The sequence below is a fragment of the Thamnophis sirtalis genome, unplaced genomic scaffold, assembly GCF_051295495.1.
Source record: "Thamnophis sirtalis isolate CommonGarterSnake01/CBP01778 unplaced genomic scaffold, rThaSir2_p1.2 scaffold_2, whole genome shotgun sequence".
In the NCBI taxonomy this organism is placed as follows: Eukaryota; Metazoa; Chordata; class Lepidosauria; order Squamata; family Natricidae; genus Thamnophis; species Thamnophis sirtalis.
The window spans coordinates 156,906,127-156,923,389 of NW_028261382.1; the positions used below are offsets into that span (position 1 = coordinate 156,906,127).

Below are 17,263 nucleotides of genomic sequence, written 5' to 3' on the forward strand. Positions count from 1 at the left end.
GTGAGCTGCAGATCTTCCATGTTTTAGTCAATCCTATCAGGAGTGCATTCTAGCACTAAGATTTGTCCTGGGGTGCATAAAAAATATAATTTAAACTTTCTGGGAGCTGAGGTTGAGAAGGGGGCAGTTGCATGTTGTGGAAGAGGTTTATGAATAGTAAACCAGTTTTTCACCATAATCAGTTTTAAAATACACACAAATGGCTGTCCAGCTTTGATTGGACTCTCAACATTTCAAATAAAAACCTGTTCTACTAAATTGGTATGTCATGAGTATATTTTATGCTTGTGCATAACCCATGAATCCATTCAGGTGAGACTAAATTATTTCTCTATCTATAAAGTAAAAAAAAAAAAAGATGAACAATGAAAGCAGAGTGATAGAAGTGGATAGAAGTGTGATAGAAGAGTGATAGAAGTGGAACATTTTGCCATCAGACGTTGTGGGTGCTTCACTGGAAATTTTGAAGAAGAGACTGGACAGTCACTTATCTGAAATGGTATAGGGACTCCTGCTTGAGTAGGGGGTGACTTTCAGCTGTATTTTAATTGATTGATTGATGGAATTTCTCATAGAAATTCTGCCTCCTTGGATAATTATTATTGACCGGGTATGTAAAATAATCAAATTAACCCTGAGTTCTGTCATCCCTACTGCATAGGGCTGTTGTTGTAGAGAAAATAGAAATCAGGAATTGTAGGTAAGTGTACTGCCTTAAGTAAACTTAGAAAATCAAATAATAAATATAATTTAAAAAATTAAAAAATCAAATAATAGGAAACCAATTGCTTAGCATATGTTAATGCTTTACTAGTTTATTTTAAAAAGTAGCTGCCTTGATTGCATTTATTGCCTGTAAGTGTATTAAAGAGTATAACTTTGTATTTCTGTAACCAATAGCATTTCTCTTTTTTTTCTGTTCAATTGTGTTCTATTTTCAGAGACTGCCTAGACTAGTCTGCCTACAGTTTTCTTGGCCAGATTTTTCAAAAGAAGTTTGCCATTGCCTCCATCCTTGGGCTGAAAGAAAGTGCCTAGCCCAAGGTCATCCAGCTGACTTTGGGCCTAAATGGGTTTAGAACCCAGAGTCTTTGGATGTTTAGTCTGATGTCTTAACAAATCCTTCTAACCACTAAAGCTTTATTTCAATACGTGCATTTATATAAGACAGAAAGCAACCAATGTTGGTGGGATTCACTTACCTTCCCTACCGGTTCACAATGTGAGTGTGTGCACACCACATCTGTGCATGCGCACCACATTCTGCCCATGCACAGTGCCCATGCATTATGTTTGAGTAGGTGGGTGAAGCCTCCCGCAACCGCCAGTGCCAGAGGGAACTGGCTGAATACCACCTCTGATGCAAACCATTTGAACAAATCCTTCTTTAGCTGTTTTTTTGAAAATGCAAAATAGCTATAGCTGTTCTAATGCCCATTGCTCTGCTTCCAGCTCCTCCTTGTCAAATGATTTACTTTGATAGTATTGGTAATGCAATTTTAAAAGTTGCTTTTATGTTTATAATCTAACTCAATAAACATCACAGTAAAGGTAAATGTAAAGGTTGCCCTTGCACATATGTGCTAGTTCTTCCCAACTCTAGGGTGCAGTGATCATCTCCATTTCAAAGCTGAAGAGCTAGCGCTCTGAAGAGCCAGTGCTCCAAAGACATCTCCACGGTCATGTGGCCAGCATGACTAAATGCTGAAGGCACACAGAACGCTGTTACCTTCCCACCAAAGATGGTTTCTATTTTTCTACTTGCATTTTTACATGCTTTTGAAATGCTAAGTTGGCAGAACTGGAACAAGTAACAGGAGCTCACTTCATTACATAGCACTAGGGATTTGAACCACCGAACTGCCAACCTTTCTGATTGACAAGCTCAGCACCTTAGCCACTGAGCCACCATGTCCCTATGTAATGCTAAAAACATAATGCTAAAAATAATAAACTTTTGCCTAGTATATAGTCATACACACCATACATACATCATGTCTTTCAGAAGGTCTTAAAATTAGGTTGTCTCCCATAAGAACATAAGCAGTGCTCTAACCCATATAGTCCAACCCATGATGTTCCACAGTGGCCAACTAACTACACAAGGAAGCCCAATATTCTTCAGCAGATGGGTTTCAAAGACACTCATGCTGCCATCAAGCTAATAGTCATTGGTTCTCATGACTTCCATGAATCAATCCCATCTTTTTTTTAAAGCCTGACAAATAACCAGCACCACATCCCATGACAGAAAATTCTAAATGTTCATTATGTGTTGTATAAAAATTAATCAAATAAATAAATAATAAAATCAATTTGTCTACACGAATTCTTCCAAAATTCAATTTCTTCGGGTGACCTTTGGTTCTAGTGTCTTTACAAGGGGAGAAGACCAATAGCTAAACAGTATTCTTTTAGTATTATGGATGCTGATGGCAATATATAATAGTTTTGATTAAATAAATTAGTTTCAGTTCAGTTTCAGTTCAGTTTATTCAGTTTGTATGCTGCCCTATTCCCGAGAGACTCAGGGCGGCTATTAGCCCTTTCCCCATTATTATATAATGGGTGTCAAACTGGTGGCCCAAAAGCTGGATGCCTCACATGCAGACCATACCCACCCCAGCTCTGTGAAGGGGAAAAACATCGTTAAACATCACATGACAGCAACATGAAGTGGTGAGTTTGACACCCATGATATAACTTAACCTATTCACTCATTAATTATTTATTTTCAGATGCATATTCCACATAGTATCATGCATTTTATACAATATTTGCTACAAAACATTCAGGTACTCAGCTTGCCATATCTGAATATAAACCTCTCATCTCCAAGCTGCAGTCATGTGCCATCATTAGAAACATTCCTTGTACATTTATATATATATGCCAAGTAACCAAGCAGCATCATATTTTAGTTTTTGTTAGATTTTCATCATGCCTTCCATCTGGTAGTGAAGCTGTGTAACCCACATTTTTCTACCTTGTCAAGTAGTAGATTGTGGTCTACTTTGTCAAATGCCTTACTGAAGTTCAAGTAAGTTATACCCACAGAATTTCAATGAAATCAAGGCAGGATCCTTATATTATTCCTTACCCAGTGTTGTAACTTTTACAAGCTTTCTATTCCACACTACAGGTGATCTACTTATGAGTTTTATAATCATCACTATGCTCAGCAACAACTTCAACTCCAGATTCATGCAAAATATTCCAGAATTCAGTCCTTTAGCCTTTCTCTAAATCAACAAATGTTTCTTTTTACATTCATACATTTCTCAGTGACCTGCGAAGAGCTAAAATCTTTTCTGCATATTAATTTCTAGCTGTAATACCTTACCACACTTGACAGATGTTGTTCACTGTCACTTTTGTGTTTTTTAGTATTCACTTCTACTGCACTGCTTTTTAATGTGGTGAACAACAGGAGGGTTTTCCAATTTTCAGGTACACATGAAGTTTGTGCACATATATTAAACAAGTTTCACAGATGTTCCATAATTAAATCATATCCATGTGTTAACATTTATTTATTTACATTATATAGATTTGTGGAGGTTTTTTTTTTAAACAAACTCATAGCTATGCCTTCATACTTTACCTTTCATGCATTTTTTTTAAAAGCCAGTGAAATTCATTTGAATTCCACTCATCATCATATCAGTATCATTCTGATAGAAATCTCTAAAAAACTTTCAGCATTTCCTCACTTCAGGCTCATCCCAAAGCATTTCATCACTTTTATTCTTAATTTGAATTATTTTGCTGGAGGCTTTTTATTTAGCTGTCTGCATGTACTTCTGAAAAAAAATTCTTTCTACCCAAAGTGTGTATTTTTCTCTTTTTATTTTTTTATTATTAATACAGATAAAAAGAGCAACATGTTCAAAATCCATATAAACAGCGTGTTGTCTAGGGTTACAATTCTTTTGAGTAACATTCATCATAGTAACAATAATAGTGTCAGGCCTACAACCGGTGCCTTTTGGGATCTTTGGCCTGCTACACTAATATTCTATTCTACTATGATGTTTCATTTGTGGGGAATTGGGAGGGGGAATAGTAAGAAGTAGAATGTGATGTTGCCAAAATAAAATTCCTTTCTAGTAAGCCAAGGTTATCCTTTGTTTTTACACCTCTGCACCTGACTGGAACTGGATGGGTGGAACTGTCAGCATGGCAGTGGAAGATTGGACCATGTGATGGACTTTTGGGTACGGGGGCAAGATTTCAATTGAGTGGGGAAAACTGGGAAGCTTTCAGAGTCGGGCTTCCACAGATGTGCCAACATGACTCTCTTAATAAATTGGAACTTTGAGCAAGACTTTGCCTTGGACTCTGATTTAATTTTGGATGTTATTTGGAACCCTGACAAATAGCATTGTCCAAAATGCTGTGTATTTCTCTGTCTCTTTTAAACTTAACCATTCCTTATTCTCCTCGACTATTTTTCTACAGATCTGTCTATATATACATATTGTTATATTTTTTCTACTCTTTTTTTTTTTACTACAAACGATATCTTACATCCACAGCTTTTCATAAATTCCATCAAGTATGTTTTTTGCTCTGTTCTAAGGATTTTCTGCATGAATTTTCCTTTAATTTCATTGGAAAATTCATTTAACTTTTTTTTCATAGACGACTTATGATTTTGCTTCTTGCAACCATGCTACTTTTACTTTTATTTTTTTCACTTCTTTCCTTTCCTTTACCATTTTTCTCAACAACCTTTCTTGATGCTATCAACAAGTGCTTGTTCCATACCCAAAACCCTGCCTCACTCTTAATTTCCTCACCAGTTCCCTCTGTCCTTCTTTTTAAAAAAGGTGTATTTATATTAATTTATTTGCTGTGGATATGCATAAATACACATTTAAATTGTACATTTGAGGCAAACAGAACGTTTTGCTGATGTACAAAAATAATCTTTGGCATAGATTCTGAGGTCTCTGAATTACTATTTTGTGAACGGTTTGATTTAATCAGTCTTACCAATCTGTTAATGCTACCTAGCAAAATAATTGCTTTCCCCATGGTTAACGCACAATTTCCCCTAAAACCCCTATCTAATTCTACCATTAATATCATTCCCTGGAGCATAATATTCCCCAGTTATGAGAATATGATTTTAGTTTTCATATACATTCACAACCACCTGGAGAACAGTGATTCATGCTTCTGAAATGCATTTTGGCCCTTTTGATTCATAATTAAACGTGAACATTCACTTTCTTTTATAAATTTTTCAGCTCCACTCCACAAGTTTAGACAGTCTGCATTCCAGTTTCATACAGCCTTCCCCTTCCTCTTAGTTTCTTAGATTCACAGTATTTCTGTTAACTTTACTTTCAATTAAATAATTAATTATTTCACGCTATTTACTGTTTACTCTTTGCAATCTTCCACATACTGTAGTCATCCTAAGATACACTAAGAGTTGTTATCTCTACATCCCTCAAGAATGGTCAGTTGAGACTTTCACATTATCCTTCTTAAGATAAAAAAAAAGAATAGGTTTGCCATATACATGCTGTTTGCTGTATTCTACGCTAATCATGATAATAATCATTTTAGGTAAAATTCCAGCCATGTTTTATATAGTCTAGTATCTTTAAGCCTCTGAAACTGTCTTGCAAATCCACATTTTGTTGGCTACTCCCACCAACTAGGAGAGAGGAAATGTACCGACATACTCTCAAGATGCAGAAATGATCCAGGAGTCTTTTTTTTCACTGCTTTCATCAAAAAGCTTGTGAAGATGCAACCCTTTGAACCTATTTTATTCTGATTCCCTGAAGCTCAGCTTTGATAATTTTACACAATTTTAAGATGAGTAGGGTGAAAGATATAGGGTTGCAATATAGCTTAAATTGAAAGGCAACATAATAGTTTTGCCAGTTTCAAAACAGATTTCTTTAGCTGTCAAAATTTTGAAAAAACTCTTCCACCTGAAGTCAAACATAAAAGATTGTTTTTCAAAGAAAAAGAATAAAATAACAGTTCTCAAATACTTATGCCCTCTAAAAGTCTGCATAAACATTTTCTAGCAGTTTTTTTTTAAGCGCTACATTCCCATAGGAATAATCAGCTAGGAATTGTACCTCATGTTAATGACGGAGGAATTGAACCCTGCAATCACTGTGGCCACCCTATAAGGGGTTTTGGAGAAGCTCCCTGATCTTCCTTTCTATCCTCTCCCTTTTCTCTTCTTCACATAGAAGACTAGTGAGAGTCAGGAAGAGTCATCTTTATTACAGTCAAGGACCAGCAATACACATTAGCTTTTACACTATATTAAAAAATACTAACATTAAAATGTAATTAAAAAGTATTGACATTAAAAGTGGATAATAACATAATGGTCCAAAGATTGTTAGAGGTATGTCCAGATAATTGGTACAAGATGGTACTATACTTCTGTGGCCAATTTTTTTCTTATGGACATTGCAGCAGCACAGAACTTTGCCACTGCATACATAGTAACCGGGTTAGTGTCCTGGAGGAGAAAGCCTAGATAAAAATGGTCTGCCCTCCCTGGCAATCTCTCTAATAAGGGGAGAATATGTGCAGACTTACAAGCTCTGTATAGCTCGCAGTGTAATAGAACATGTGAATTATCTTCCACTTCTCCTTTACCACATATACAAACCCGTTCTGCTATAGGTGTTCTCTTATACCTGCCCTGGAGGAGTGCTGAAGGAAGAATGTTAAATCTGGCTCTTAAGAAAGCTATTTTTTGTTTTGGGGAGATCAGGTCATTTAGATATCTTGCCGATTCCCACACACCCTGTTTGATTCTGTCCCTACTGTGGATAGGCAACCTATTTAGTTCTTCTTGGAACTCCATATCCCTCATTCTATTAATTACTACTTGCTTTGCTTGCTCAAAACCTAGGGACATTAAGAATAATGGTGAGAGCCCATAAGAGCCCAGCTTCTGATCAATTGCCTGTTTCCAGGGGGAAGGGAAATTGTCAGTCAACACTAGTGGGGAGAGTCCCTCTGGAAAGAAATGCATTTTAAGCCAATAAATGATCATCATCTTCCAGGCTCTTACCTGAATTTGAGGCATGCCTTTCTCAATTCTTAACTGGGCATTTGGAGTTCCATTGGGTGCAGCTAAGGTGGCTTGCAGGAATTTTGTTTGTATGGTTTCTAACAAGCCTCTCTTTGCAAAAATTCCTGTTTGTGCCCCGTAAAGAATTTGTGCCAATGTTTTGGCCTCAAAAAGTTTTAAGGCAGCAGGTACTAACTGACCTCCACCTGTGTAAAAGAAATGTTTGATTGCATTTGAGGACCTAATGGCTACTTGCAATGTGTGATCAGGGTGTGCCTTCCATGTCCCTTGCGAGTGGAAAACCACACCAAGGTATCTAAACATTCTAACCTGTTCCAAACTATATCCTTCTAATTTCCATGACTATTGGCTTGGTCTTTTAGCAAAAACTAAAATTTTTGATTTATCGAAGTTAAGGACCAGCTTGTTTTGCCTGCAACAGCCGAGTGTTGCCCTAATTGCTCTCTTCAGTCCTATGGGGGTTTGTGAAATGATAGCGGCATCATCAGCATATAAGAGAATTGGCACTTTGCGTTGTGCTAGGTTAGGAGGATGGAAATTAGGGTTCTGTAAAAGATCAATCAGGGGATTAATATAGAAGTTGAAGAGGGAGGGGGACAGGATGCAACCCTGCCGTACCCCTTTTTGTACCCTTACTGAGCCGGTTAAACTCCCTTGGGGGTTGCACCTCACTTTCAGGGTGGAATTGGCATATAATTTTTATATGAGGAAGAGGAGGCATTTATCGATAGTGGTGCATTTTAACTTCTCCCAGAGGGTGATCCTGGATATTGAATCAAAGGCCTGCTTAAAATCCAGGACGGCCACAAAAAGAGAGGATTTTTTTTTTATATGTGTATTTTTGTACTAAATGGTGGAGTACCAAGATATGATCCACTGTCGATTTTCCTTCTCTAAAACCGGCTTGTTCGTCTTTGATTATCCCCCCTGAAATTAGCCAATCTTGAAGTTTATAATTTAGGTGTTTGGCATACAGTTTACTAATAACGCTTAGAAGACTAATGGGTCTATAGTTGCCTTTGTCATTTCTATTCCCTTTTTTATAAATTGGTATTATAATTGCTACTCCCCAATCTCTAGGCATATGGCCTGTTTTTTCTATAAATGTAAACAGTGATGCTAAACGTGGAGGCCACCAACTGGCGTTCTTTTTAATTATTTCTGGCAGGACATTATCAGCTCCGGGTGCCTTATTAGCCTTTAGGGCTCCGATCAACCGGGATATCTCTTCTGGTGTAACAGGGGGCCAGTAAGGAATTTGGTCCAAACTAGTTTGGCTCTCCTTGGTTACATAGTCAGAATCCGTATAAAGCTCCCTAAAATACTCTTCCCAGGCATGAATCGGAACCTGATTTGTTGGGGGTAGGAGAGGTTTTCCCAGTCCCCTGGTGATGTACCAAAAAAGGGATGTAATTTTTGTCCTGACTTCCGTAATTAGTCTATGCCAAGACTCCTTCAGAGCCGTACTTTTCTTTTCTTTTATAAGGTTCTTATATTGTGCTTTCAGCTGCTTTAAGTAGTAAGTGTGCTCCTCGGAGGGGGCACTTTTCTTGTATTCCTCATTATATATCTTTTTTAGTTGAACGCAAGCTCTATCAAACTATTTTTTGTTTTTTGAAACTAGCATTTTGGGGTGAGCTAGTGATCTGTTACTGAGAATTGAATTCAGATTTAAAATTAAGGATTCAAACCCCTCTAGGTAAGATTCCCCACAGTTATTTCTTAGTAGAAATGTACGTAACTCTATGGTTTCAGGGGCTAACATCCATTTAGTAACTTCCTTGGTGTTTTTCTCATTCCATTTAATTTTTACCTGGGTATTTTGAGTCTCTGACCTGGATAGGTAGGCTGTGCCTGCCCTTGGAGAATTCTGGTGCAATGTGAGAGTAAGGAGTATCATATTATGATCACTTTCCAATTGCGAGTCTACCTCTATCTTCTGTAAGAACTTCAGGAGGTCATATGATATTATCCAGTAATCAACTGTGGATTTTCTTCCTGCTCCCTGATAAGTATATTCTGCTGGGAAGTTGCCCCATGGGGACCCGTTAAGGATACACAGATCCAAACGTTCAGCAATTTGTCTTATACATAAGCCTGCCTGATTAGCTTTAGGGTCTTTAAATTGTCTGGCATGCAAAGATTCATCTGTTACATTTTCATCATAGTGAATCTTAAACTTAAACTTAAACAGGTTCGCCTGGTGCACCAATTGCATCCCTACCTGAACCGGGAGAATCTTACAACAGTCACTCATGCCCTTGTGACCTCAAGACTGGACTACTGCAATGCGCTCTACATGGGGCAGCCCTTGAAGAGTGTTCGGAGACTTCAGTTGGTCCAGAATGCAGCCACGCGAGCAATTGTGGGTGCGCCTCAGTACACCCATGTTACATCTATCCTCCGCGAGCTGCACTGGCTACCTATTGGTCTCCGGATACACTTCAAGGTGCTAGTCGTCACTTATAAAGCCCTACATAGTATTGGACCTGGGTACTTGAGAGACCGCCTCCTGCCAATTACCTCCCATAGACCCATTAGATCCCACAGATTAGGCCTCCTTCGAATTCCATCTGCCGGCCAGTGCCAGCTGTCGACCACCTGGAGGAGGGCCTTCTCTGTGGCTGCTCCGGCCCTTTGGAACGAGCTCCCCATGGAGATTTGGACCCTCGCCACCCTTCAGGCCTTCCGGACAGCCGTTAAGACCTGGCTGTCCCAGCAAGCCTGGGGCTGAGTCCCCCCCCCCACTCGAATTTGCTGTGCTTGTTGTGTTTTTTTAATCGTTTGTATCGTTGTCCTGTTTTGTCTTATTTTTCTGTATTTGTTCCCCTTCCCTTGGCTTTTGTTCAGCTGCCTTGAGTCCCTTCGGGGAATAGGGTGGCTTACAAATCAAATAAATTCCAATTCCAATTCCAAACTGCTTATATAATGCTTGATCATTTGGACCCATTCCCCCCCTATAATTATTGCAGCTTTGGGGAATTTTGCTGAACAGCCAAGAATAAAATCTTCTATGCTGTCCCAAATCTTGTTAATCACATTATTCTTATTAAGTGGAGGAATATAGATATTAAAAAGCAAAATCTCCACCTGTTTAAATAAGAGTAATGTAGTTACAACCCATGGCTGGAAAGGTGGCAGTGGTACACATTTAAAATGCAATGATGTATTAACTAATGTCACAATACCCCCTTTAGCTCTCCCCCCCACCTTGCTTGGGGCAGCCGGAATTGAGTTAACCCAATAGCCATCTAACTGAATCTCTGTGGAAGCCCAAGTTTCCTGCAAGAAGAAGATGTCAAATTGTGATATATAGTCAAAAAAGAGTTGGTCTTTTGATGGGATGGACCAACCTGCTATATTCCAGGTTATAAAGGAAAGTGGGTCAACTTTTGGAGCTCATCAGGAAACTTGATTTATACAAAGGGAAGTTGTCTGGTTGTTACTATGGATTGAGGTGTCATCGCACACTGAATTGGCCTTCTTTAAAAATAGGGAGGACCCGTCTAGGTCATGTGTAGACTCTTGAAAAACGTGTTCAAGGTAAGAGGTTTTAGCACCAGCTAACAGAGCTTGCCATTCCGAAGCCCCTTCTCTGGTTGTAGGACAAGGCGTTATTAGGTCATCTTTCATTCTTTGCAATGGTGGCTCTGACGTGGGTCGACTCTCGGTATCTTGGTTTGGAGCTGGTGGTGCTGAAGGTGTCATGGGATTTTAACACAGGGATGAAAACATCTCCATCTCTACTGGGGTCTTTAATACCCCCTTTGGGTCTTGGCTTCTATTTTCTATGATCTTGTATTCATGTAATCCCTTGTCCTCTTGGCGGGGGGAATGAGAGGCTCAATTATTGGGGAAACCAGGTCTATAAGTGACTCTGTTGTGTCCATTGTGACCAATAAGGATTTCTTTAAATTTTCTAACTTGTATAATATATTGTCTTGATCATTCCTTGGGAGAGCACCAAAAGCGTTAATGAGGCCAGCTTCTGAGCTGTTAAGTATCTCTTCTCCTGGCAAGACTAGTTGACTCCCACTATCATTCTCTTTCTTTTCCAAGGTTGAAAATGAGGTGGTGTCAGTCACCTTGGAGGCTTGCATGTTAGCTATTAACGGAGTAACCCTTTCCTCACCAAAGACTTTGATAGGAAAGATTTGGAAGGAGGCTAAATATGCCTTCATCTTGAATAACATCTGTGGTATGGTCGGCTGTTTGAAAGAAAGAAGGATCCGCTTCCAATTTGGGGCCTCAGGTAACCACTCCATAGCACGGAGATCAATCACTCCACAGCACAGAGATCAATCATGTCCCTGTGACAGTGAAGAAGCTGGCTTAGGGAATTTAATACTGCATTTCTGGAATTCCAACATCCATAATTAAGTCTGTTCAAATGGATTCTAAAAGCTATCCTTTGTGTTTGTAGTGAGCGGTGTAATTGTTGTAATTGAGGGAGGGATGCTTTCCTGATTTCTTCTTTATTGATACCTTTTTCTCTCGTTGCCTTGTCTGGGGGGGGGACTGTTTTTCTGAGAGGACTGCCTCCTTTTATCCATCTCTTTAACTGTTTCTCTGGCTCTTTGCTCTATTTCCTTTTCCTTATCCTGCGAATGGGAGTTAATCAAATCTTCTGCCAGAACTTTAGTGGGAGTACTTGGGGCCCGATATTGTATTTGAAGAAAAGCAGCTAAATCTTTTTTCAATGACTCTACATCATGTTGGATGGCAATTAGTTGTTCAAATATTGAAACCACCATTTGCGCTGTGACAAGGCATTGCTTTGCCATAAACTCGGTTGAATTTTCCCAGGGTAAACTCTCCATACTCTGAATTATCTGGTTGTTCTTTGCCTTTTTAGTCTTTAATTTAGACTCCATAAAGGAAGTTATTGGACTAGTTGTTTGTGAGAAGAGCTGGCTTTCATTTTGTTCCCCCCCCCACCAAATTAGAAAAGTATAGTAAATGCTGATTTGCCATATCTTTTTGCCGGTCTTGTTCTCTTCTCTCCAGATTGTTGGAGATGGGGCGGGGTTAGTTTTACTTACAGATCTCTTGCCAACAAAGAGCTCCTCAATTCTTGGTTGTTTTGCTGTCTTCACTGGAGGGAGAGATCCTGGGCTGTTGCCATGGCGTTTCTTTCTTTTTCCCATGCTTATTTAATTCTTCGGCAGCAACAAATGTTTTTGTTTGTATTATGTTCTCCGATGTTATCTCCACCAAAAAATGTTAATTAAATAAAAAAGAATCCAGTAGGAGTACTAAAAATTGATAAAATAAAATAAAACCAGGAGGCACTACTGCAAACATGCTCCACCTGCACCGGCTGCAGCTCCGCCCCCTCGCGACTAGTGAAGAAAAGACAGTTCAGGTTTGCAAACTATTCTGCCTTTGCCAATGGAGTGGGAAAGGTCTGTCTTTTTTCTCCATCTGAAGATAATAGCTAGCTAGACAAACAGACTGGCAAACAGACAGACAGAGTTGAAAACTCTGTAATGTGCAAAATCTCTGAAAAGGTAGAGAAAGGTCTGCAGAAAAGGGTGTGATATGGCCATGTTGATTAAGGCCTGTTAACTATGTTAGCTAATAAGGAGCTTATAGTCAAAGAGAAATTCACACATAAATAACTAGCCTTTATGTAATTATTGTGAATTCCACAGAAGTCATTAGCTGGTTGTTTTGTAAATAGAGTTTGAGCTAGATAGAACCTTCTTTGTGTGATCTACCATGCCTCTTAGTTCTGATAATTCTTGTACAAAAGCTCCAGTGGTGGGTTCCAGATCCCGTTCCAACCAGTATGGTTGGAACAGGTTCGGCATTGCTGACATGGACGTGTACAGTGTGCTCACACACAAGTGCGGTGCGCGCATGCATCATACCTGCCTGTGATGCCTCTGCAAGCCTACGTGACACTCCAGCTGCTCAGCAGAGTGTTGCGCAGGTGCCATATGCACCATGTGCATATGCGGAAGCACCAAAGGCTTAAAGGACAGGTAAGGAGCTTGGGCAGGCAGATGGGCCCTCTGGAGCACCATACCGAATGGTACCCGGTGCTCCGGGAAGGCTCCGGTACACCCATACTGGGGCGTACCTCCTGCAACCCCCCACTGAAAGTTCCCTTTAGATATTATTCTCTCACAGTATTAACATCCTGTAAGGGGAAAGAAGGGACGTGGTGGCTCAGTGGCTAAGACACTGAGCTTGTCGATCAGAAAGGTTGGCAGTTTGATGGTTCAAATCCCTATTGCCTTGTAACAGAGTGAGCTCCCGTTACTCGTCCCAGCTTCTGCAACCTAGCAGTTTGAAAGCATGTAAAAATGCAAGTAGAAAAATAGGGACTATCTTGGTGGGAAGGTAATAGCATTCCGTGTGCCTTCGGCATTTAATCATGCTGGCTACATGACTACGGAGACGTCTTTGGGCAGTGCTGGCTCTTCAGCTTTGAAATGAGATGAGCACCGCCCCCTAGAGTCAGAAACGACTAGCACATAAGGTAGTGAGGGAAACCTTTACCTTTACCTTTAAGGGGAAAGTTGGACTGGTTATCATACCCAGATCTTTCTTTACTTCCTTACTGTTCTCAGGGTGGAATTTTTTAAAAAAAAGATCCTAAAGCTTTTTCTTCTTGTTACATTCTTCATTCCATACATCAAGGGGCGGGAATTTCATCCAGAGCTGTGACCTGATCACCGAGCATGCCTCTCATTTTCTTCTATACAACATTTTGTAAAAAAAAAAAAAAATGCTTGAAGAAATAATGCCCAAATAAGGTTAATGTATAATAACTGACAACATTGGTTTTGAGTATTTTTTTTCATACTACAAAGTTCCAGCAAAGGGGGGGAGTGGAAAGTTCATTTCTTTTTGGCAAAGTTAGTATTTGAAGTTGGCCTTTTCTGGAAAGATACATAGTCCCTGTGGGCAATTCTTCAAAAGCTTCTCTGAAATGTGTTTCTAAATTACTTGGCTTCTTTTGAAAATAGCACCCTGATGTTACAGTTTGATATATAGACTGCACAATTGGTTCTACCTTTCCATCTGTCTAAGACACAATCCATTAATGATCTGATTTGCCTGCCTTCTGCAACACTCTGCTACTTGAATTTAAGTCCCAGCTGTAAAGTAAATTAGAGCAATCGTTCAAACAAAACCAGTTTAAGAATGGTGAGGATACTCTGCAAATCATTGCTGGTTTTCCTGTTCTTTTCCCACTGTTCCCATTGCTGAAACATGATTGTTAGCTGCTGTCTTTGATTACATGCTTCAATCTCATTTTTATTCATAAAATAAGGATATGCACAAGACACATTTTCTTGAGGTCATCATCCTATTAGCAAGATACTCAAATATTTTTATTATGTTGCTTTTATATTATAGAATGTCCTGTCTTCTTAATAAGGACTCATCTCATTTTCATATTAAAATATATATTTACTTTCAGTTTGATAAAAGAAAACACCTAGATTGTTTCATTTTATATGGTTCCCTATTTGTGTTATTGATCTATTTATCATATTATACAATTTTCATCATTTCTATAATAATTCCAAAGGATGATGCAAAACATATTTTCAAGGAAGATTGGCTTGTTGCAAATCACCTTTGTGGCCCTTAAATTCCATAAAGTAATGTAGATATTGTTATAGCAAAGCACCATTATCATAGGTATTCAACCATATCTAAGAGGATTGAGAAGTCCTTCACTTTTGCCTGTCCTTCACAACGTTGCAATTATTGTTACCATATAGAATAGTTCACTATTCTCATTGTTTTCTCTTCCTAATTTTATTCATAATATGAACAGACAATGCCTTCTGGCATTTGTAATTGTTAACATTTTTATGCTACTAAACCACTAGTGTATGTTTGATTGTTTGTAACATTCAGTTAGGAAAAAAAACAGTGCATCATAAAACAACAATTTTTGAATCAATGTGCGTCATTTGAATTAATTTATGCATTAAAGAATGCATAAAAAATATGGAACCCATGTGCCATGGTTGAGTCACAATGCAGCGTGCTCACAACCAGACAGCAATAATGGGAGGGGTGAGGGAAGGCATCGAAATGTGAGGCTGGTTCAGGAGGGAAACTCTGGAATGCAAGTGCCATCTGGGAGCCTGAGACAGTTCCACCTCAAGGTCACCAACTCAGAAAATGTCTGAGGCAAACCTAGGTACAACTCATTGGTGGACAAAGGACCGTGGGAGCACCGGGGGGGGGGAGGGAAATTTATCTTAAGCTTTTGCATGCAAAATGTTAGAATGGGCTTTTCTACTTCTGTACTCACATGGCTTTTCAGTAAAATATACTCTTGGAGAAAAACATGTCTCTCAGGAGTTTCTTTTGCTGACTAGCATATTGGGATGGTTGACACCATGACTCCATGGGAGTGAAATTTGGCAGTTGTGGCTGGTTCAGTGCTACAGCAGTATCATGCCACTGTGGTGAACCATAGTTACCCAATTGTCATTTGCAATTTCCTACAAGAAAAGTTATGGGAAACTGGCAGGAAGTTGGGCGTTGCTTGTGCTACCACTGCTTTTTGCCTATCCATTTTTTCTTTGTTTATGTAAGGAAATATCTCTGAAACAATGACCTAATGGGACTTGGGTTGTCTAGTGATGTCTTGGTTCTTCTCTTAACATTGTTTTTGCAGGCACATTGTTGCTTAGTTGTAAGGTTATAAAGTGAGAGATAACATAATCTTCAACATTTCACTTATTAAACTAAAAGATTGATTGATTGATTGATTGATTGATTGATTTTATTACATTTATATGCCGCCCTTTTCCCCAAGGGGGACTCAGGGCGGCTCACAATTCAAATCAGGGGAGGGGGGTACAGACAAGAAATAAAAAAGACGGAACATACAATACATAATTTAAAAAACACACAGCAGTCATACCATTCGAGACGGTGGGCAACAGCTCTTTAGGCCCAAGCCTGTCGGAACAGCCAGGTTTTAAGGGCTTTGCGGAAGGCCTGGAGGGTGATGAGGGTTCGAATCTCCACGGGGAGCTCGTTCCAGAGGGTCGGAGCAGCCACAGAGAAGGCTCTCCTCCAGGTAGTCACCAGTCGGCATTGGCCGGCGGATGAAATTCGGAGGAGGCCTAATCTGTGGGATCTAATCAGTCTATTGGAGGTAATTGGCAGCAGGCGGTCTCTCAAGTACCCAGGTCCAATACCATGAAGGGCACATGTATGTGTGCATATTCATACTGTATATACACACAGACACACAAATGCATACAGAATGCGAAGCAGGAGAAATAAAAATCAAAAAGAAATAATTTGGGGAAAAATAGATTGCTGTGGAGTGAGGATATTAAGACTGCAACTCTTTCTGTGGAATTAAGTCACATTGGGGTTACGACTTTCCCCTCCCTTCGCTAAACCAGGCATGGGCATGGCCGGCATGTGACGCATCCCACCTGTGTCACATGCTGGCTATGTTTGACAGCCTATTTTATTTGATATCACTTCAAAATTAAAGTTTGCCACTGTATCACCCAATCTTCTTTAAACATTCTCATTTCCTTCATCTCGCTTAACGGGAATTAATTTGTTTGCAGCTTCCTGATGCTCCTTCCCCAAACATATTCCAGATTCTCTGAAATCTTCTTAAAGTTCGGTGCTCAAATTTGAAAACGACATTTGAATGGCTTTGGACAAATACTAAGGTGGAATTATTGGTTCTCATTACTAAGGCTCATGCTTATGTTGATACATGCTACAATTTCATGTGCTTTTTTTTTTGCTCATATATAATTATAGCCAAGTAGTGTCATGTTATCTTATTCAAAAATCTCAGTAGTAAGCCTCTCTAGAGGGTTGAACCGCCATTCATTCCTTTTTCAAAATTTATGTTTATTAAGAGTTTTTTCATAAAAATTATGAATTGTCATTCATTCATTTCAGTTATGTTATCTTCCCAAAATAAAAAGCTATTCACACCACACTTTGTTTATTGTGCCTGTAGAAGAAAGGAAAAAAAGAAATTTATACTGAAACGATCTCATAATATGCATACTTCTTCTTAGCAAGATAGTCTTTTATAGCTTGAAAAGTTAGCAAACAAACTACTTTCTAATAACACACATGGGTACAGGACAGGGGTGAAATTCAGCAGGTTCTGATAGGTTCTGAAGAACTTGTAGAGGAAAATTTGAGTAGTTCAGAGAA

The 17,263-nt window shown here is 39.2% G+C and overlaps 1 long non-coding RNA gene across 2 annotated transcripts in view; it reads left to right on the top strand.

Annotated features, from left to right (window-relative positions):
• LOC148049245 (uncharacterized) overlaps window positions 1-17,263 on the top strand; it is a 92,704-nt gene that overhangs the window by 35,654 nt on the left and 39,787 nt on the right. The gene's annotated exons all lie outside the window — the stretch shown is intronic.